This window comes from Globicephala melas, chromosome 3 (genome assembly GCF_963455315.2).
Source record: "Globicephala melas chromosome 3, mGloMel1.2, whole genome shotgun sequence".
NCBI classification, from domain to species: Eukaryota; Metazoa; Chordata; class Mammalia; order Artiodactyla; family Delphinidae; genus Globicephala; species Globicephala melas.
In genome coordinates this window covers 131,641,344-131,663,048 of record NC_083316.1, presented here as the reverse complement: position 1 = coordinate 131,663,048, position 21,705 = coordinate 131,641,344, and the positions used below count along the sequence as shown (strand labels likewise).

The 21,705-nt window shown below is 42.6% G+C and overlaps 1 protein-coding gene and 1 pseudogene across 1 annotated transcript in view; both read right to left on the bottom strand.

The window, feature by feature from the left end:
* The window catches only part of SGCD (sarcoglycan delta), a 618,034-nt gene that overhangs the window by 364,144 nt on the left and 232,185 nt on the right, over positions 1 to 21,705 (bottom strand). The window lies entirely within an intron of this gene.
* On the bottom strand, positions 14,477 to 15,075 carry LOC132597022 (protein lin-28 homolog A pseudogene; annotated as a pseudogene).

Sequence of the window (21,705 nt, the reverse complement as noted above, 5' to 3'; positions counted from 1 at the left end):
TGTATTTAGTTTTAAGTTGGCTGGATCAAACAGAGAAGGTACAAAGTATGTTTTGTGAAGTTTGAACTTCAGAAAGAACTAGTCAGAAAGCATCTCAGTTTTCTTCTTATAAGGTAAACAACTCATCTGACTATACATTCTTGGGATTCATGTTTACCTTCCGAAATGTCTAGATATTCCATTGTTTTCTGCTTTACCCTAAAAGAGAAGCCTTTGATCAGCACGATTTTTGTTCTTCTGTTAAGATTTTTCTGTTTTTACACTGGAAATATCTATTTTGCCTGGACGTATTTGGGTGGGGCTGTCTTTTATTTAATCTGGCTCTCAGTGAAACCTTTAAATATGTCCAGCTAAGAAAAACATTCCTCAGTTATGTCTTCGATATGTTAGTCTCAGTTCTCGTCTGCTCCTCGGGAATTTCTCCGGTTCTTGGAAAAATCTTCTGTAACCTATTCTCTATTCACTACGTAATAATCTTTATTTTATTTGACTTTGTCACTTTCCTTCCTTATTCATTCTGGGAAAACACTTCATTTTTATTCTTCACTTAGCTGGTTTACTTTTTCTCAGTATGAATTCTTTGCTGACTCTGCGGTGGGTTTTAATTTCACTATTGCCCTTTTACTGCCCTTACAGTGTTTTCTATGTCATTTTCCCTGATTCTACGACCTTTTTGTCTCTGCCTGACCTGTCCTTACACATTTCCATTCTTCTGCCACAGAGAAATCACAATGACCTTTCCGCCGTTTACCACCACCTGCCCCTCAGTTTTCTAAATCCTTCTGGTTTGTAAAGTACATCATTTGCAGCAGGGTGCTTTTTCTCACATCTTCAGGATGGTGTTCCTATTCTTTATCATGTAGTTTCTTCCAGAGGCTCCATATCGCCTGATTTCACACCAAGGGGAAAGACCTAACTGGGTGCGATGCTGCTCCCGGGTATACACTCTGTCCCCATGGACACTGACTGAACGCCCTTCTCACATCCATAGCTTCAACTTTCCTTCAGGTGACGGGAAGGTTCTCATCTCTCACACTCCGAACAGAGGAAATTCATAAAGGACAACTTTTTCCAGTTTGCCTGGTTACTCACGAATCCTCGTTCTACATGGGAACTGCATCTCCCAAAACACAGGAGGCCTTGGCTCTTTCCTATTTCTGGAGGTTGTTTTGGGGGATTGTAGCCTCTTACTAGTTTGTGTGTAGGTCTATGTATATATGTCTGTGTGTATATATATAGCTGTATGCATACATATGTGTGTATGTATGTGTGTGTACACATGTATGTGTATGTATAAACGTGTATATGTATATATGTCTATATACATGTATTCGTGCACATATGTATGCATTTGTGTCTCATGTACACATGCATGTGTAATTGTGTGTGTGTGTGTATTCCCTGTGGGGTTAGAGAACTGAGAGCAGACTGACTCAAAATCAGCAACCACAAAGAAAAGAAGAGGAAATGTTCATCTTTCCAGGTGCTACTGATAGTGGATTTTGCATCCAGGGCACAAATACAGGTCCAAAATTAAAGCATCTCCTAAGAAACTTCTAATAAGGGGAGGAATTCTCTATTTCTGATGACTTAACATACAGTATCTTTAACTGTGTCCTTTAATGCAGTTCCATAAACTTTAAAGGTTCATGAAAACTCCTCCAAGAGTTTGGTCAGAGAGATTGACTGTCACCCCTAGTTTGTTGATGGAATAATTCCTAATTTTTTTTATCTTAGACATTTTAAGTAGATAGTTCAGAGAAGCTAAGGAAGACGCAGTGTTTTTTTTTTTGTTTTTTGTTTTTTGCGGTACGCGGGCCTCTCACTGTTGCGGCCTCTCGCGTTGCGGAGCAGAAGCTCCGGATCCGCAGGCCCAGTGGCCATGGCTCACGGGCCCAGCCGCTCCACGGCATGTGGGATCCTCCCAGACCGGGGCACGAACCCGTGTCCCCTGCATTGGCAGGCGGACTCTCAATCGCTGCGCCACCAGAGAAGCCCCGAAGATGCACTTTTTAAACCACAAGTCCCTCTTCTACATTTCCCCCTTCCAGATGTTTACAACTCCAAAGATAAAAGCTACCTGAGATATAACTTGGTCCTGTGTACCTTTGAGAGTCTCCATTTTATCAGCATGGACCAGGATGCCCAGAGGGGACGAGTAGTGTACCCAAGGTCCCAAAGCTTGTAACGAAGCCCAGACCATAACTCAAGTGTCCTGACTTTAATGATGATGAGACTCCACATGGTTCTGGAAAGAAAGTGGTAATGATAGGTATTTAGGAAAAGCTACCAAGTACGTGTGTACTTGTGCTTTACCAATCTTTAGGGAGAAGGAATAGTGACCCTTGCTATTCTTGAAGCACTATCTTGTCACTAACAATAGCCACTTCCCATTTCTTATCCTCTGAAGTGAGCAAAACCCCGACAAAGGTAGGGAGGGTGTCTTCATACCCACAGGGGAAAACGACCTTCCTAGAGTCTGTGTACAAGACTAAAAAGGTATTGAACCTCTACAGATCCTCTGAAAGTCATGCACATTCTGGATTTCTCTTTTTTTCAACTGCTTATGGCTAACTGCAGCCTAGAGACAGACCAAAGGTTTTCCAATTCATGCAACTGCCAGACATTTTTCCTTCCAACTCTAAGCCAGGCACAGCCCCCAAAGCCAATTTTGCAAAGTGCCACATTCTTTTGAAATATTCCATGGATTTCATTATGCATTTTTAAAAAAATGTAGCCCTGAAGCTAATAATAAGATAGTCACTGAACACATGTTCCTTTTGAATTGGTTCTATAATACTGGTTGTTAATGAACCTTGGAGAAATACAGCAAGGAATAGCACTTTTCAGATTCGAAATTCACATACACTGACCATCTTGAAGCAAAAGTCACTCTAAAGTCAAGAGGCTCCCCGGGCTTCTGCTGTTATCATCGCAGAAAAATGCAGTAAATTCAGCTCTGTGAGATGCACCTGTGATTACCTTCCAACCATCCCCATCACTTCACTTGGGATGACCCTCATTTTTATTCTGCTTTCATACCTCTCTGCACAGGCCTTGGGTACTAGGCATGGGACTTGTGACTCATGTCCAAGCGAACGATAATAATCATGCCTTCTGGCCACAGTTACTGGTCCAGAGATGGGCATGTGACACCATTCAGGCCAGTGAGACAGATGGCAAGTTTTGCTGGGTGTTCCTGGGTAAGAAGCTTCTGGGTCTTCTGAAAGAGCTCCAAAATCAATAACCACTCCGTTACAGAAAATGAAGAAGGAAGAGAGGAAAAGGGAGAATTTCACCATCCTCAATGTATATGCAAGACTTTTTAAGGAAATAATGAGGGAACTAATAAGAAAGTTTAATTTCCAGTCAAGTGAGAAGGTTATGTTTTTAGGGAATAATTCTTTAAGATTAAAAATGGCTTTCTAAAGACTTCTGCAAAGGGAATAGCTTCTGCAGCAAGAGAATCAGCCTCAGTGTATGGTAAAGTCATCATTCTTCTCAGGAAGAGAAATCCTGGAAATATCAGGAGATTTAAAACATAATAGCTACTCTTTTTGACATGTCGCTGATCAATGTAATTTGAACTGTCATTCAAATAGACTAAAAAAGCCTAGGTAACTTTATGAGAACCAGTGGCCTTAGGAGAATGTTATCAAAATCATTTTTCTAATTTTTCTTTTGGGCTTCCATCAAAACAAAAGCAATGCTATTCTAGTGCACTTTTTTCATTGCATTTTCAAAATAGGAAACATGAGTTGCCGAGGTAATCACTGACTTCCATGATAAAAGTCATAAATCAAAGGAGAGAGTAATACTTTTAGAATTATGCAAGTTGATTTAGCATTACCAGGGATGCCTAGAAACATAGATAACCTGAACGCTGATGTTTAGAGGTCAGCAGAGAAAAGATTACTGTCTGCATGGAAAAGCTATTTATGCAATTAACTGAAATTAATTATGCTTGTATAAATTTCATAAACTATTTATAGATATGGATTTTTGGCTAATTAAGCTTTAATTTAGTTGAGAAAACTAAACCATATAAGCTTTTACGAGAAATCCCTGGTCATCCACTGAAAGGAAAGAGGTAAGATCATAGTTTTTAGGAAACATCTGGAGAAATAAATCATTTAGGAAAGCTGCAAAGACAGAAATTATACTCAATTATCCAAGATGTGAAGCCATAGTTTGAGGTTAGGCTGTCCTTCATTTTCTCAAGAGTACCCCTTAATTAAATGCAAATAATCAGAAATGACAATTAATAGACTGTTAGCATTCCCTGATTAGATAGCGGAGCCCATTTACAATACTTTAAGGTTGCTGTGGACTCTGCAATAAACCAAATGGAATGTATATTCATAAATTGCTCTCCAACGTGTTCCTTCTTGAAGAGTTTTCTATGATGGTGCCATCTCAGAGGCTGGCCAATGACGTTAGCAGCCATCACGCCATCACCAATATTTCCAGGGCATTTGGACAATCAATCTTCCGGACAGACAGCGGGTACTGCCTCTGAATAGAACAGCCAAAGGCACAGGGCTTCCAAAAGGGCGAGACTTTTGAACCACCTTGAGTAAGCATCAAATCATACAAATCAGGAACAAGCCATTAAAGGTCAAATGGCCTCTCGTAGATGACATGGGGCAGAGCAGGGGCCCAAGTGCAAGTGTGTTGTTCCTTCATTGCCTCTCTCAAGGGTGCACCTTCCTACAGTGAATACTGAAGAGTGACTCCGTCTTCCTACCTCCATAGGGGACTGCCTACTCCATGCCTTCTCCCCATCAGGGCCTTTGAACTTGCCTCTCCCAATGCCTGGAATCTCCATCAGCTCTTCATGGCTGTCACAATCCATTCTTCAGGCTTTTACTAAACTTCACCTCTCCAGAGATGCATATGCTGATCTGGGTCTGAAGCAAGCCATGGCCAATTACAAAGTATCACATCTCTCTCTTTATTTCCTTCAAAGGACATATCAGAATACATAATTATGTTGTTTATTTAGTAGTTTGCTTCTTTCTGGCTGTCTCATCCTCTGACATGGTTATCGTTTCCTGTGTTTCACACAGTTCTGTTTCAAGTTGAATCAGCAATAATGTGTATAGAAAAAAATATTGGAGTGACTGTAATTCTTGTAGCAATGATGATTTTTCAGCCACACCCACATTAAATATGCTTTTAAGACTCCATTAGTCATTTCTTTGAAAGTGAGCTTATGACTCTGTGCTGAATTTTAGCAAATGAATCCTCTTCTCCTCTTTGTAAGGTGACTCTCCAAGTGTTCAAGTTGACAATAATAATAGTAAGCATTTGTGGGTGTCTACCACGCTCTACTTTCTGGTTAGTGCCAATCTTTAACACAACTTCCGAATCCCATTACTACAAACAAGTAAAGCAAAGCTCAAAGGAGTTAAGCTCCTTTTCCAATAGCACTTGGCTCACCAGTAGCAGAGCTGAGGTTTGAACCCAGGTCTGTCTTCTCTGAAGCCTGTAAACCACACCTGTGCTTTCTCTAACATCACTTTTTTTGTACACATCAGGATCCTTCCAAAGCATCAGTTGGCAGCATGGCTTCAGAACACCTCTGGACAATGAGAGTGTGATGGGAAATGAGCCAAGAAGCTGGGCAGTCTAGACTGGGAGGACTTGCTCCCATGTAATTAAGTCTGCTGATGTGAGGCGTCTGAACCTCTCTAAGCTCAGTAAGTGATTCGTCCAATGTGAGAGAAGAGAATCAGTAAGGTCCATTAGAAAACACAAAGAGAAGACAATTTCTCAATATACTGTGTAGGAGGCATACCACCAGCTGGGAGTAAGAAGTATTTATCCTAATATTTGGATACTTAGAAGGTTCTAGAAATCAGTGGAGAGATACTACAGACCATCAGCTTTCTTCATGTGCCCTTGCTGTTGACTCTTTGAACCATCCCAATAATGCCACAAGCATGGGGACTGGAGGCTCTGAGGAACAGTGACGCCTCAGCCTGCAGAGTATCATGGGAGGGTGTATGGCACAGTTGTTAGGAGTTCTAGGTTCAGTTTTCCTTCATATCCCAGCTCTGTCATTTACTGAAACCGTAGGAAAAGTGACTTGACCACTCTTTTAAGCCTCAGTTCACTCATCTGGGAAAGGGAGATAACTACAGGAACCATCTTCCAGGTTTGTAATAGGGATGAAATCATACGCCCACTGTTAGTTGCTCAGTACCATGCCTGGCACAGGATAAGCTCTCAATACAAGTCATCCTACTAATGACAATAATCTATTTGCAAATCCTGCAGTTAATGTACCTACGAGCAGCCAAATTCTGTCTGCGCCAATGAAAAAAGCAGAAGACATTCTAAACAACCTCCCTTTTTTTAACGCAGAAAGTGCTTGTAATTAAGGGTGAGGAATTCCAGTCTGTATTTATCCTTACAGATGAGGTCCCTAATTCAACCACAATGTAGTCAAAGGGTCTTTAAAGAGAGCAACTATCATGATACACCCTTACTTCTTTTCTATTTATGATTTTTCTTCTCTTTTCCTTTTAGCTCATTATTTTTACTTTTTTGAATCTCACAAGTTATTACATAAGTATATTCTCCTTGCAAAAGGTCAATAGAAAATGGTAAAGCAAGGGAAAGCTGCCTTCTGCTGGCCTCTCCCATCTGTCCTCCCATCCCACCTCCCCCCACCCCCCCACCCAACTCCTCTCCCAAAGGAAGCTACTATCATCAGATGTTCTAGGAATCCACATCCAACATTACTGGATTGCCACCATCTCTTTTTCTGTTGTTCAGTTTCACTTTTAGCGGTTATACAATCATCTTGTCTTGGAAGCCCCCTCTTCGGCTATGCCAAATCACCCCTCTATACGTTCATACAGCATCCACTCAGCATAGTGGCATTTTTACATTTATTTGTTTGATCATGTTATCAAGTTTCCCCACCAGACGCCAAGCTCTCGGAGGAGGGACCGCATTTACTTTTGTTCTCTGCTGTACCTCCAGTACCCAGTACAGTGGTTGGCCCACAGGAAGAAATCAACACACGTTTGTTGAGTAAGTGACTGTTACTCATCATTAGGCTGTCACAGATAGTAACTAGACTAACAAGAGATTTGCAGAGTTGAAGATTTCAAACGGAAACCAGTCACTTAACTGGGACCAGAAAATTCTTTTCCAAAAACAACCACAAAAGTCAGAAGCCCAAGGCTCTCCACCAGTGAATGAACAAGACACAAATTATCTCTGCTCTCGTGGAACCCTCCTTGCCAACAACAGCAGTGCAGGTTTCAATTAAGAATATATAAAATTGCTTATGTGAGCCATAAACCATTCACTTCTAAAATAGCAACCAATTATGTATGGCATGAAATTGGTTTAACCCAATGAGTGACCCAAATGATCATTTCCCTCTATTTTTGGATTTTAGGAAGAGTACTTTTTTTTAATTGTTAGAGAGAGAAAACATGCTTGCTTAACATGGCCGATTACAGTCAGTGTATTAATGGTCAAAACTCCGTGCTGTTGGGCAACCCAAATATGACGGCTAGCTAAGGGACGAAAATGTGCCGAGTCTTTTACCACACATCCACAGGCCCTGGCTCAACGACTTCCTTGAGTCCGCAAAAGGTATTTGCTGCTGAGCTCTACTGCTCACTGTTCATTCTTATTTTTTCTAAAATGGGGGGTTGATTGTAGTACTTATTAGGCATGAGACCTTAAACCGATCACTGATCCCCAGCTGCCCCTTCAGTCAAAAGTGTAAAATTAAATTACCCCTGCCATATCTTTCCCATGGGGATGCTTGCAGAGAATCACAAAATACAGTAGATGTGAACCAACTTTCTAAGGTGCCAAGAACGTTTACAAACCTAAGGGATGTTATGTGGATAGAATGAAGTTCTTTTTTCTTTTATTGTGTCTCTCGGTAAGTTGTAGGCACCTAAAAATGCTTGTTGAAATTAAGTGATGATTATGCCCACATGGTGATGATAATGATTTTATGGATTTTTTAACTGTTAGATTTTGTGGCGGGAACCACATGTCGGGGCTCCATCACAGTGTCTGCTCACATTAGGTTCTTAGTAAGTGGCTATTAAATGACTCAGTGCTCTAAACTGTATTGTTTTCCACTGAAAAAGGCTTAAGCTGAGCCCAAGTTCCACTCACTAACTCCTCCTGTAACAATAAACACAGAGCATCTACTATTAGCAAATCAATTGTTAGGAGATGCTAAGAAGTTTTCCACTTAATAAAGCTGACCGATAATTAAAGGCTGACTAATACGCGTACTTTTATGTATACTACAAGCATTCCAGTTAGAAGGTTTCTCTATTAAATATAGAAAGGCTATGATCCTACCGAGGATTTTTTTTCCCATTCTTTAAATCCTTATTTATCAAAGCAACTCCTTATTTAGTTAGATGATTTCACATGTGGCTTAGGAAAGGCAGAAAAGTAATTCAAAAGGCAACCAAACCATGATTCTTATAACACAGGTGCTGGTTCTGTAGTTAGTGTGACTCCTTAAAGTATTCAAGAAACTAAAACTGCTTGAAGTAGTCAAAGACTGAACCAGTACTGAAGTAGCTTTAAAATGTCCACTCCTTGTTATTCCTAGCTACACAATGACCAGCAGTGCCACTGAAAATTCTGCAAGTAAATACATTACTGGTTATGACACATTTTTATTTTTTGACAGTAAACATTTCTGAATAAAGTTAAAAGCATAAATTTTCGAGTTCGACATATTTGTACACATGCGTGTATATGTGCACGTAATATGTCCTTGTATACGTAGTATGTATGCAGACATAAAAACTATATACTAACCCTATTACTCACTAGCTGAAGAAGTTGGGGAGGTTAATCAAGCTCTGGGCTTTAGTTTCCTCATAGCTAAATGGGAGATAATAGCACCCTGCCTCACAGGGTCACTGCGAGGAAAGAAGAGAGAACTCAGGTGGGCACTCAGCACTGCGCTCAGTACGTGTGGTGTGTGCATGGTCTGTAGCAGTTGGTGGTGGTGGTGTTGTGGCACATAGTACAGATCTTCCTCAACTTACAATAGGGTCACATTCCGAAAACCTCACCATCTGTTGAAAATATCTTAAGTCGAAAATGCATTTAATACACCTAAGCTATCAAACATCACAGCTAAGCCTCGCCAAACTTAAATGTGCTCAGGACACTTACACTAGCCTACAGTGGGGCACACTCATCTAACACAAAACCTGTTTTATAATAGAGTATGGAATATCTCATGTAATTTAGTGGATACTGCACTAAAAGTGACAAACAGAATGGGTGCAAGTCTATATAGGATGTTCGCCCTTGTGATGGCATGGTTGACTTGGAGCTGTAAGCTGCAGGTCAGTGTTACCAGACAGGACCGTACCACACATCTCTAGCCTAGGAAAGGCTCAAAATTAAAAACTGGATCTACTGCATTCACATCACTCTTGCAACATCATAAACTTGAAAAATCGTAATTCGAACCATCCTGAGTTGGGGACCATCTGTACTTTCCAACGATGGCCAGAACCCTATCTCTGCATTCGTTTCCAGAAGCCACCATACAAATTATCAAAAACTGATCGCTTAAAACAAAAGAAATTCATTCTCTCACATTTCTGGATGTCAGAAGTCTGAAACCAAGGTGTCAGCTGGGCTCCACTCCCTCTGGAGGCTCCAGAGGGGAATTCCTTCTTTGCCTTTTCCATCTTCCAGAGGCTGTGGGCATTCCTCATGGCCACATCGCTCCAAGCTCTGCCTCTGTGGTCATATTGCCTGATCCTCTTCTGTCTATGTCAAATATTTCTCTGCCTGACTTTTATAAAGACACCTGTCATTGGATTTAGGGTCTGCCTAAATAATCCAGGATGATATCCTCATCTCAAGATCCTTAACCTAGTAAAGGTGAAAGAAGGTAACGTTCACAGGTTCCAGGGATTAAGCTGACGACTTATCTTTTGGCCACCATTCAACCCACAACAATCTCCCATCCTACAAGCTCCTCTAGAACCTTGCAACTCCCCCATGTAGAGGGGATTCTGTGTGCCTTCCCCCTGAATCTAGACAGGATTTTGTGTCTGCCTTCACTAACAGAGTGATGTAGGAGTGATGCTACCTGACTTCTAAGTCTAGGTCATAACAGCATTAGGCACTTCTACCTCGTTTAAGTGGAACATGCATCCTGGAACCCAGCTACCATGAGAACAGGAAGCCCACATTAGCCCACATGGAGAAGCCACGTGTAGGTGTTCTGGCCTACAGAGGTCACAGTTCACAGACAGCGTCAACTGCCCACACATAAGTAAGCAAGACTCTAGATGATTCTAGCCCCTGCTGTTGAGTCAACCCCCGCCTTGGAGTCTCCCTAGCTCAGGTGCCAGACATCATGGGGGCAGAGGGAAGCCATTTCCACTGAGCTCTGCCCCAACTGATGAGTCCTGAGCAAAATAAATTATTACTGTTATATTTAGCTGCTAAGTTTTGGGGTGGTTTGCTGCACAGCAATAGATAATGAGACTAATTACTCATTAAATAATTGAATGGGTTAAGATGAGAAAGTAAAAAAACAGCACATGAGATATACTTCCTGGTATTTAGCATCTTGGATTTTTGTCTAACTAAATATAGTGTGGGCACACATAAATACACACACACTTTTAGAGGAAAAAGCAACTCAGCCTCTCATTCTGAGTCCAAGAGTATAGGAGGATCCCTTAATTAGAAACTATATAAGCTGTAGAGGACCATTTGTAGAGCATCATTTGGTCAAACTGCATATTTTACAGGTTTGAAGAATAAGGCTCAGAAGCGGTCCCTGACCCTTCCTGCTCCATACAGCCCTTCACCCATCAAAGGTCCACCTTGCTCCTCACTGGGAAGATGAAAAATCTATCACAGCCTCACTACCTACTGGAGAAGAAATACCGAAAAGAGGAGAGGAGCAAGAGAACGGGTATGAGGAAAAGGAACAAAGCTGCTAGAAATGTAGTTATTTGCGGCCATCTGTTCATCAGATTATGAGAACCTTTCTGTTAAATTGAGGGTTTTTTGGGGCCTTGAGGTTTTTAAGGTGGTTTTTCCCACCTTAAGCCTATGGCTCCAGGTCTTAAAAACTGTCCAGGGCATGGAAAGAAAAGGCACAAATTGTTGTATAGAGGGAAATGAAAAACTTCTCTGTCCATGTTGGCGTTTCATGCTCTCCAAGACCTATCTAAGAGGTAGGCTTGCGGATTCTAGACCTGTTTTGTAACAAAGCCCTTTCTGCAATGGTGGAAATGTTTTCTATCTGCTCTGATGATGATTGTGGCTACTAACCCCATGTAGCTATTGACTGTGTGAGACATGGCTCGTGTGACTCAGGAACTGAATTTTTCATGTGACTTAATTTTAATACCATATTAGACAATCAGTTCTAGACAAAGTATTTACAAAGCCACTCTAAACTTAGAAATTCTAACTAGTGACACAGGCAACCCAACTGACTTGAAACTTCATATTCGTGACTGTGTCTCTTTCTACAGTCTGAATAAGGTCATGTCTGCTGTGGAAGGACTGATCCTTAAGTTCACAGTGGTAATATGCCTCTTAGGACTCAGAACTTCTCTCCTATTATTGCTTAATGCCTCAGTAAGAGTGCAGAAATCCCCAAGATGTGGTCACAACTTCCGATTTCTGAGAGCCATTCAGAGTTCACAGCTGCATGACCCAAAATACCTAAAAATTCCACGTGTGAGCAGCTAAGTGTGATGGAAAAAGACAGAAATACTTTCAGGGAGATTTTCTGACATTATTTTTCTCAATTCTAGAATCACAAAAAAAAAATGAAAAATTTTTTTCAGTACCAGTAAGTGTGCATTCATTGTATTTTCCCAAGGAAAAGAAGGGGAAGGGAAAAGGGTCAGCATGTGTGTTACAAAATGATAGCAAATGGGAAAGGAAGTACCTGGCACAGCAAAATCAACCATCAAATAAACACTGCCCAGATGGGGTCGCCAAAGCCCAAGGGGGCTCAGTCTCCTGCAGTAATGAGGGGAAGGGATGAGGGAAAGGTACATGCTTTTCTACCCTCCCTCCTTCCCCATAAATTCAAGATTTCACACAAAGCTTTGGTTTCTAGCAGTAAACATGGAATTACATTCGTCCATCTCCTATTAAACAATCTTGTGGCCACTTCAACTTAAGTTTCTTGCACCTGCATGTAAGTTCCTGAGTGACTTGCCTAAACATTCATCTTTCCTTTCGTGGTCTCCCAACCCCACTTTCTACATGGAAGGCCCCTTCATTGCTCCTCTCTACCCTAGGATTAGAGATTAAAGTAGGTTTTAATCCATCCAAAGACAGCAGTCTGTCTGGCATGAATCACATCATGGCTCAGGAGACTGGGAACAAGGGATGGAGAGTTCTTAGCTTCTTCAGGATTTTTGCACAAGTCATTTAACCACAGACACCCCACAAATTAAACGTACAGGTATATGGACTATTTTGGGGAGGCACAAAGGGGGAAAGGAGAGTGGGTAGGAATCCAGTTTTTAGGACAGAAGATCTTGTTTGAAATGGGAAACAGGGGAAGGGGGACACAAAAGAAAGTGTAGTTCAAGACCTCCCACTTCAAGAAGGGGGGCCCCCAAGCTATGTTTCAGATCTTTTTGGCTGGTGCAGACCCTTTGTCAAAGATGCTTTGGCTATTTTTCTCAATATAAAAAGAAGTTTGTAAACAATAAAACCTCAAAAGAACATGCAGAAGACCAACTCATTGTATTTACGCAAACTAGGCCACCTAGCAACCACCAAATCAGCTACTTGTGAAGTCCTACAAAGCCCAGACAAATACAATAACTAGAGGGGGGCAGCACTTGGGGGAGACAAGAACCCAGGATCAGACACACATCACCCAATGCATTCTATTGCATTTGCCCCATTACAACACAGTGAGGTCGGTTTGCAGTGATCTCACAGCACGTAAACGACACCCCCTTTTCTCCTTTAGCTACCATGACACTAATCACTGCTGCAGCAGGGCAGGATACTGGCTCTGGGAACCACCAAGAAGCCATCGCTGATGGTCTCTCTGGAAGCTGATGTTCTCTCAGAATTGTTAAAGATTAAGGATCTTATCCTTGTTTCATATATCCATCTCTGGGCAGCTCAAGATGAGTACAGAGGAATCGTTCTTAAAACCCATCCTTACCAGCTCACAGTTTTTACAAAAACATACACAATACACCCTGTTGTGTGTGTTAGGCCTAGCCCAATCCAGTGAAGGATGGACCTGGTATGTAAAGCAAGTTCTGTGCCCTGGGATTAGAGGTCCGGAACAGGAATCCTTTATCACACATACAGATGACCTCGGCCTAATCTTGGCTTCCCCTCTCTGCACCTTTCACCTGGCCCAGCCTCTCCTAACCTCTCTGTACCACCTTTTCCTGTTCAGACCAATTTCCAAGCTTTCAGTAGAAGGAGACCAAGTCATGAGGCAACCCAGTTAAAACCTAGTCTCCCATGAAACACTGAAGGTGGAGGGGTTTCAAGAGGACACTATGGCAGAAAAGCCAGCTCTAGTTGGCAAAAATGAGGAGTTCAATAGGCTATACGCTCCAAATAGTTGTTCTCTCTGGTGATACAGCAACAGAAAGTATTCCTGCTGTGCAGACCCGGAGCTGCTGCCGACTTATCCCTGAGATTGCTCATGTACCTGAGAACACGGTGCAGGAATGAGGGCCTTAGATTAAAATACACAAAAATACAAAACCAGAATATTTATATTATGAAAAAAAAAGTTAAAATGCACAAGATACGTCATTCGCACACAGCTAGTGCAGTTGGCATCCTGGAGAAAGTGGGACCCAAGGTACAGTCATCCAAGGGAGCAAATAAATAAAACTGCATTGGCCCAGAATGGGGTGGGAGTGGGCTTAGAAGCAGCAGGTCTGCAGCTGTTCCCTCAACCACCCCTTCTGCCTATCATCACAGCCCACTGCTTGGGACAGTGGTCAGCACTCTATCCCAGGAGGGGGTTATGAGGAGACAGGATGTGGAAAACCCTGGCTTACCCCTGAGATATTTCCTCCTACAGAAGGTAGTGGCTTGTGGGTTGGGTCCATCAATCTGGTCTCATGCTTAATCTTTTCACTCTGGCATGGGAAATATTATTCCATATCCTTTAAAACAACTTCCCTATCCAGGCCACTTTCAGAAGCTGGAGATTCTGGGGGTGGAGACTCAGATAAAGCATGCAGGAAGGGTTACCCCCAAAGCCCTCACGTGCATTTGGATAAAACATGATTGGAGTTTCTTTGCCTCACCCCTTCCCTCCACCAAGAGGGAAGAGGGGGTGACACTTTGGCCCCCGGCCTGAGATATATGGCAGTGCCAGCTGCCCCCTACCCACACTATCCCCCCTTTCTCCACTCTGCTGATGGATGCCTGTTCCTCAAAACTTCCTGATCACACACGGATAGCCCCCACCCACTGTGGCTCAATTCTGGGCCTTGGGGAGCATGGCAGGGCTATGGATCTCTTCTTCCTCCTGCCGAAAGTAGGCTGGCTTTCCCTGGGAGCTGGGAGCTTGCTGGGCCTTCAGCGGACGCAAGGCTACCATATGGTTGATGCTCTGGCAGAAGTGGCACTCTTTGGGCTGGGGTGGCCGTTTGCATTCCTTGGCATGATGGCCTAGACCTCCACAGTTGTAGCACCTATCTCCCTTTGATCTGCGTTTCTGCATGTTCTTCCATTTGGGCCGCCTCTCACTCCCAGTGCAGGACACCCCACCAGGGCCGGTGACTCGGATAGATTCCAGGCCCTTGGCAGACTTCTTAAAGGTGAACTCTACGGCCTCACCCTCCTTCAGGCTCCGGAAGCCCTCCATGTGCAGCTTACTCTGGTGCACAAAGACATCCGCCGGGGTGAGGGTGGGGTCGAGTGTGACCCCGGACAGGAAGCCGAATCCCATGCGCACGTTGAACCACTTGCAGATGCCAGCTCCGCGCAGCAGCTGTGGCTCCTCGTCCGCCCGGGCCGCGTCCTCCTGCTCCTCCTCCGGCCACCTGCAAACTGCTGGTCTGACACAGAGCTCATGGTAGTCGGCTGAGTCCGCGCGGCCCCGGGCCCCTGGTCGGTGGGCTGCTGGCCCCAGAGAAGTCCGGAGGCAAAGGGCAAAAAATGAATTTTGAGTGTATGAAAAGGATAGCAAGTGGGAAAGGTCATGAATGTTATCCAAATAGGCTAACGTTGCATAGTGTTATTTATAATTAGCACTCAAGTTTCCCAGTGTGACCTCTCAAGAGTGTCCACAATTTGCATCCTGTTGAACTCGACTAGGGTCAGCACCCCACTCTCCTCCTTCCCCACCCTGTCCTTTCTCTCCAGACGCTGGGCTCTCAACAACGGAAGCACAGTGTCTGAGGCATCCCATCAGAGTTTAACACCCATGCTTCCAGGCTACAGTCACCACTCAAAAGGGTTTCTCCATCCTTTAAGACTCAACCCAAGGAGTCTTCCAAGGCCTTTTAGCTTTAGCTAATTTTTTCTTTCACACTCCCTTAAAAGATTTGTCATTTGGGGGGACGTATTACTTTTTCTTCCTAGTAAATTATGATCTATTAAAGTAGAGGATTTTCTTTATTATAATCTTTAATGACCAGACAAACCAGTGTACTGTACAGTGTGCTTAATACCAATTGAATTGCAGCAAATGTGCCCAATCAATTGTACAAATTTGTAACAAGCTTGGTTCATAGCATTTTACAGCAATTGTAAGGACCAAAATCATCCTTGAGGATCTGCACTCTTGCAAAGGGTATAAAACACAGTAAGCTTCAAACGAAACAGGACATGACAGAGCTGTATCCCGGGACTATTCATGGAACAGAATGGATTTCTGTCCTTTGTTTTTCTGCATTACAATGTTCATGCCGGCTTAAAAAATAACATTTTTGGCCATTTTTCAGTTTGATGAATTTGAGCTAATGGATGAAAAAGTGACTGTCAGAGACAGAGCACTGAGAGATGGAAAGCACAGTGTTCTCAATATGAAAAGCCTTTCCAAGTGACGCTGGCATCCGAGCTGAAGCAAATGCTACTCACACACACAACATATTCATTAACAGTGTTGAGTGAAAAGTATAACTAAAGCCAATAATATCATTTGCTCCCATTTGCTGAGCAAATCTGTATATTAACTAGGATGGTGTCTCCTGCTTCTCTTCTATTTCACACTCCTGACTCATGTAATTAAAATATAGCAGGCCGTTGATACACAGGAAGGAGTGTCTGTAATAAAAATACCTTTTCATAATCAAATTTAAGCACTCATCTTATTTATGATCTGTCTACTTTAATAAATCTATTAATACTTCATTTTAAAAGCCATATAAAGCTCTATTAACCCATCTTTACACACTTTAATTTAAAGTGACGGGCTATTCATAATTATTTTTCCATTCATTTATTCAATAAATATTCTAAATATCTACTACATGCTAAGCAACATATTTAAAGCTGTGGATATAAAAATGAAGAGTTTAAGGTTACAGTCCCTGTAGGGGAAACAGACAGGAAAATAAAATAACGCCATACTGCACGTCCCCCCGCTGCAGGACACCAGGTACAGCAAATACAAAAGAGGGAGTCTTCACCTTAACCTGGGAGGACTTCTGAGAAAACATAAGAAATAAGAGAAAAGCTTAAAAAGGGCAATGTTTATCAAAGATCAAGTGCAGGTGTGATTTTCAAGTGAATTTCTGACCTAGCGGGAGGGAAGTTCTGGCCTGGCTGCTCAACGAACAGGACTCTGACTCCATGATTTTGCCCACTCAGGTCACAGCTGATAAGGCATCTCACATGACATATAAGCAAGTACAATGTGGTGTGCACAATCTGCTGAGCCAGTGCAGTTCCCTCTCTGGGATTTCACCTGGGTAACAACAGACTGGGGCAGGTAGAGGTGGGAGCTGAAGGGGAAAGTCATTACAGAGAAAAGGTCAAAGGCACATGCATGTTGAAGATGCAAGGAAGCAGGAAACCTGAATAAACACAGGAGGTAACTGGTAGCACCACAAAGGTAGAGGGATCTTGGTCTGCCAACAGAAACAAATGGTCCAGGGCAAGACCAAGGCCACGTGGTCCAGGAAAGCCAGAAGGTGGGCATCCCCAGAGCTGCCTTTGGTTCCTGACAGTGAGGCTGTGAGGTCCACTCATGCACCCAGGAGACCCCCTTTCCTGTTCCCTCTGCATGTGTATCCTCACTCCCCTCTATTAGAGTTAGTTTGACTGGGTAACGGTTCCTTGAGCCTTCTCCAAACAGATGGTGTATTAGTGTTCTGAGTTATGGAACACACCGCCCATTCTCCCTGGCTTTTACTGTTCTACAATGTGTCCAATTTACAAATATTAGAATGCCTTCCTCTGACCCTCAGTGGATCTTTATCTTACTTTAGGGTAAATAAATCATGTTTTAGACATTGCACTGAACAAATTCTATTTGTCTTCGTGAAAAATAGCACTTGGAAAATGGGCAACACAGTGTACTGATTAAGAGCGTGGGCTTGGGGCTTCCCTGGTGGCGCAGTGGTTGAGAGTCCGCCTACCAATGCAGGGGACACGGGTTCGTGCCCCGGTCCGGGAAGATCCCACATGTCGCGGAGCAGCTGGGCCCGTGAGCCATGGCCGCTAAGCCTGTGCGTCCGGAGCTGTGCTCCGCAACGGGAGAGGCCACAGCAGTGAGAGGCCCGCGTACCACCAAAAAAAAAAAAAAAGAGCGTGGGCTCAAGAGCCAGACTCCCTGCGACCCTATCCCAGCTTCATCACTCACTAACGGCGTGACCTTGGACAAGTTACTGCACTTCGTGGAGCCTCCTACTCCCCATCTGTAAAATATGGGTAACAGTGGTACCTACCTCATAGGGGTTTTATGGGGATTATACAGGAAAATTTTAAAATTCTGTACAAGTTTTTATTAAACAAGTAGACATTCATTTCTTAAATAATCACAAATACAGTGGTTTGAATTTTGTAATTTTGATGAATGGCAAGAGAAAGAGAAGTTAGGGGATCTACTAAACACAGATATAGCTAGCTATAATTTATCAAGGACCTATCACGTGCCCAGCACTGACCGAGTGCTTGACATCCATCATCTCATGAATGTGGTCTGCACAAAACTGTCAAATGTATTTGACAATTCACAAACACATATTGAAAGCTGACTGCATACCAAGCACTGGGTCATGCCTACAAAGATGAATAGAACGTAATCCCTGCTCCTGAGAAGTTCCCGGCACGGCTGGAGTGCTGAAGCTGGGTCAGGCAACCTCGCATCGACTTTGGTTCAATCATCTGCAAAATGAGGATGTGTGAGCAAGTGACTCCTTAGGTTCCTACTTCATCTAATGATGAATAATTTCACACTCACTGGACTAAGAGATCATGCCACCTATTGAAAATCCCCAAGCCTTTTAAGTTTTTCCACTCAGTGACCACTTGTGCTAAATGATAGTGTAGATGATCAATACTGCAGTATTTGGGGAGGTCTTCTGAGGCCCAGGTATCTGGATTGGGCTGCTGGAATGCTTTGTCAGAAGCATCAGCCCTCTAGAGAGTGAGATCTCACATGGTCAAGGCAAAGTTCAAAAGACAAAACTGTAGTGTTCAAACAGGAAGATGTCTTGCAGTCCTCAAGGACACCTGCTTCAATGCATTCATTTCTTTACTGAGCCTCAGAGGGAAAAGGTGATGTCGTTCATGGCCCACTAGGTGTCCAGTTCCTTGACACTTGTCCTAGGGCTTTCTGCACTGCCCAACAATACGTCACACAGATTAATAAACCAGGCTTCACACTCAGACTGCTTGGATTCAAATCCCTACTCTGCCACTTTTTAGCTTTGTGATCCCAAATCCAGTTATTGAGCCTCTCTCCTCCCTGTGAAGTTGCTATCTAGCCACTTAAGGATTAAGTTACATAATACTTATAACTTGCTATGGCATAGAGTCCGGTGCAAAATGAGCCTTCAGTAAATGATGATGATGATGGTGATGGTGATGATGATAATGGCAGACACTAACATAAGGCACTTACTGTGTGCCAAGCTCCATCTCTAAGCACTTTACATGCATCACCTCATTTATTCTTCATAACAATCCTATGAACAGGTAGGTATTGCTATTACTCCCAGTCTATCGCAGCACAGAGAGGTTGTAAAATTTGCCAAAGTAAGTAGCAGAACCTAGATGTGTACCTAGAGCATGCGTCCAGAGTCTGAGCCCCTAACCACTGCCATGTGGTATGGGGTCTCCCGTGACTTTCTGTCGCCGGCACAGACTCTTCCTACGGGTGAGTGGCTGCTATACGTACACGCCTAACGTGCATTAACTCATGGAGTCTACACACCAACCTATGCCACAGATAGTATTATTAAGTTTATATTAAATGTTTACATAAACATAACAAGGGGCTAAAACAAAAGGTGAAGGCAGTGAAGGGAGAGGGGCATCGGCTGTAGTGCAAAGAGAACTGAGTTAAGGACTGAAAAGCCAGCACTACTGCAAACTACTCCAGGCAGGAAATGTCAGTGGATGTCTCGGCTGGGAGGGAAATGTGTGATCGGAGGACACAGGGTGGGTAACGAAGATGATGAACCTTTCTGGCAGCTTCAGAGTTTTGTTGAAAAGCCAGGTCATTGTAGCAGTTAGCAGGAGCAGGTAAAGTGTGGTGGAAAGAGATGGGCTTTGAAGTCAAGCACACGTTCTTTGACTTACTAGCTCTGTCTTCTAGGAAGCCACTCAACTTCTCTGAGCCTTGGGTTTTATTCTACTAAAATGGAGATTATAATACCTAATTTGTAGAGTTGTTTGGAAAATTAAAAGAGAGATTTTTTAACTGCCAAGCACAGTGACGGGCACAGAACACACTTAATAAATTCTAGTCCTCTTGTAAAGTACAGTCTGTGATAAACTAGGACAGGTTAACCTACAGGTGTTTATAACATACGTAAACCAAACACTCCTTCAAGTAGGGAAAAATAATAGAGAAGAGTAGGAGAGAATAATGCTGTCCTGCTTAATAATGAACACCATAATAATCTGCTGAAAGCAGAGGAGAGAAAATTCATTTTTCTTCTGATTTACATTTGGGACAAAGAAAACTTGGTTGGATGTTTTTCCAGATTGTTATAATGTAAGGACTCTTCCAGCATATACCCCTGGGGATGGCAGAAAATGTAAGTCTGACAGAAAAGAAAATTCTGGATGTCCGATCTTGGATAAACTGCCAAGTCCTCAGAAACACTTTCAGATGATGTCACTGTCTTGGTTTGTCATTACTCAGAGGGTTTGATTACAGTGTGAGATTTTCCAAATTATCAAACATTCCAGGTATACAAAATAATCACCGTTTCCTATTGACAATTCTTGCATAAAGTGCTTAACTGTTGTCACATTGATGTCCTATGTTCGTTCACCCCACCATCACCAATGTAACATTGGTTAATACCTCATTCTTTCCCAAGATCTTCACTATCAGTAAATTATTATTTGTGGAAAAGAATTATAATTCTAAAAGAATGTGTATTATACTGTAATTGACAGAGAATATGCTTTTAACATACAGGGAAAGACCAATTTTCTGACACTTCAGCTCTATTTGCTTCAAAGCATTACTGCTATAAAGCACCAATTATGGCTAACCATGGCATTATTCTCACTTTAGTAAGTAGTTGGTTTCGTAAAGCTTTAAGAACTCTCAACTTTGGCAATCAATTTAGTTAACTACAGGAAATGGCCTATTTCATAGAGATTATGACCTTAATATCATATTGCTCCCCAAGCTCCCATACATTCAGAGTGAACTGTCACTCAGTATACATTTACATAGACCTCTCACTATTAAGCCTGACAGATAAAGCACACTCGAGAAGCCATATCTGTATCATATCACGGTTGTCAGGGTTTGACTTCATAGTCTCCACCACATCCACCCTCAATTCTTTCGGGTTCTATAAATTAACTTTACCCCAAACTAGCTAAAAACAAAAAGAGCCCCAAACAGGGAATTAGGGGGGTTCACGAGTCCCAGCTAAGTTCCCGTGGGAAGGTAATGAATTCTATCCTGTTTTATTTTGGTCCTACCATCCAACCATCTCACCAGCCAGAACCCGGGGGTATTCCAGAGTGTCTTCCAAACCCTCAACTCTTATATCCAAGCAGTAGTTGAGGTGTCCATCTCACCAGCCAGAACCCGGGGGTATTCCAGAGTGTCTTCCAAACCCTCAACTCTTATATCCAACCATCTCACCAGCCAGAACCCAGGGGTATTCCAGAGTGTCTTCCAAACCCTCAACTCTTATATCCAAGCAGTAGTTGAGGTGTGTTGCTTCCATCTTTTAAATGTTTTTTGAATCTTTACTCTCCATTCTACTGCCCTAACTTCAGTCTTCTCCTATTTTATATTACAATACAGAAGGTTTTATACTTTAAAGCTTTTGAAATACAAAATAAAAACATCACAGAACATGCATATCGACAAAAGACAACTATGGTCCCTTGGATTTAAGACCAAACAGACTCAGGACACCTTTTAGAGGCCCAAACTCTGAGAAACTTTCTCCATTATATTGCATCCTCACCTGAGCAAGTATCTAGACTACAAATCTGATCATATCTTTCTCTCTCTACTGCTTAAAATACTTCTCTGAAGTTTGCTTGTCTATAAAG